Source organism: Chenopodium quinoa, unplaced genomic scaffold (assembly GCF_001683475.1).
Source record: "Chenopodium quinoa cultivar QQ74 unplaced genomic scaffold, ASM168347v1, whole genome shotgun sequence".
NCBI lineage: Eukaryota > Viridiplantae > Streptophyta > Magnoliopsida > Caryophyllales > Amaranthaceae > Chenopodium > Chenopodium quinoa.
This window is the reverse complement of record NW_018745488.1, coordinates 252,332-253,723: the sequence shown is the minus strand read 5'-3', so window position 1 is coordinate 253,723 and position 1,392 is coordinate 252,332. Positions and strand designations below refer to the sequence as shown.

The 1,392-nt window shown below is 38.4% G+C and overlaps 1 long non-coding RNA gene across 1 annotated transcript; it reads left to right on the top strand.

The window, feature by feature from the left end:
• The first annotated feature begins 275 nt into the window (after positions 1-275).
• LOC110715255 lies at positions 276-941 on the top strand. The gene is made up of 2 exons (XR_002510277.1): positions 276-360; positions 713-941. It is a non-coding gene; the product is annotated as an uncharacterized LOC110715255 (long non-coding RNA).
• The last annotated feature ends 451 nt before the right edge of the window (positions 942-1,392 follow it).

Genomic DNA, 1,392 nt, shown 5'->3' with positions numbered 1-1,392 from the left:
AAGCATTGAAAATGCATGCGGCCTATTCATAGTTGTTGGAATCGCGATCCGGATCGTAGGATCGTACGATTCGGATATTACAAATCGATCCGCGTCAAAGCTAAAGTCGTAAATGAGCCAGGATCGTAGTAGGATCGTGTGGGATCGTGTGGAATCGGTGGGATCGCGATCCCAATACGATCCTACCGATCCTAAGTAAAGACTCTTAAATAGAGACCAAAACATACAATATTTATTTTAAGGCCCAAAATAATTACCTCAAAATATTAAACGTTTCTCCTTTCTCTGTTTGAAGCCCTAACACTCACTGAAACGCAACTCTTGGTAGATCTTTGCTCGAATCAAAGCTCAAAATTGAAGGTAAATAATACTACTTCACTACTTGTCGATTTTTTTAGTAGTCAAATTGCATGCTATTATCAATTATATACAAGGTAAATAATACTACTTCACTACTTGTCGATTTTTTTTCCAATAGAAATTAGAAATTCATGAGATTGATGAGATTTAGTGAAGTAATTTGCTGTACTTTAGTTTTTTACTTATTCAATTTTTGTATATTCGATTAATTTTGAGGCAAATTTGGTGGGTAAGTTGATCAGCTCAAATGCCCAATTACATGTTGCTGAAGTTTCATTTTTTTCATACTCCATATTAATTTCGTGACTTTTGGTTGTTGATCTTGATGGGTATGTAACGGGAACGGGAACAGGAACAGGAACATCCGGAACAGAGAGCTTTGATGATGCCAATGATAAGAGTTTTGGTTATAATGAAGAGTAGTTGTTGTTAGTTTGTTGATTATTCAGTTTTTTAGCTTTTATGATGTTTGAACTATGTTTTCTTATACTATTTGGACTATGTCCGCTTTAAAATATTTGTAAAATCATCTTAATTATGTAACAACGATCATATATGAGCAAAAGTGTGTTTTCTAACAATTATTATTACTTAAGAAACATGTACTAGGCACAGTTAACCAATTTGGTTGCTTATTTCCTCAAATTTGTAGGATCTTACGATTCTACAATCCGATCCTACCGATCCGATCCTACCCCCTATCGATCCAAAGTAGGATCCCGATCCTGACAACTTTGGGCCTACTACCTCTCGGCTTCTCAGAGCTAAGGCCACAGGCGGCCAAATATGTCCTGTTCGAGAGCCACTCGAATTGGGGAATGTAGCTCTGAGGGGTTACCTCCTTAACCCTCGTCATCTGGTTGGTTCGGACGACCACTAAAATAGGCCCCGATCCAAAATCTCCTTATGCGCTCGCCTTGGGACAGGCGACAGGGCTTTATTCCCATCAAGGAGGGGTGACACCTTTGTCCATCAGTTGTACCGCCTGTTTCTTTAGAAGTCTTGGGAGGAGACAATATAAAACTTAGACCT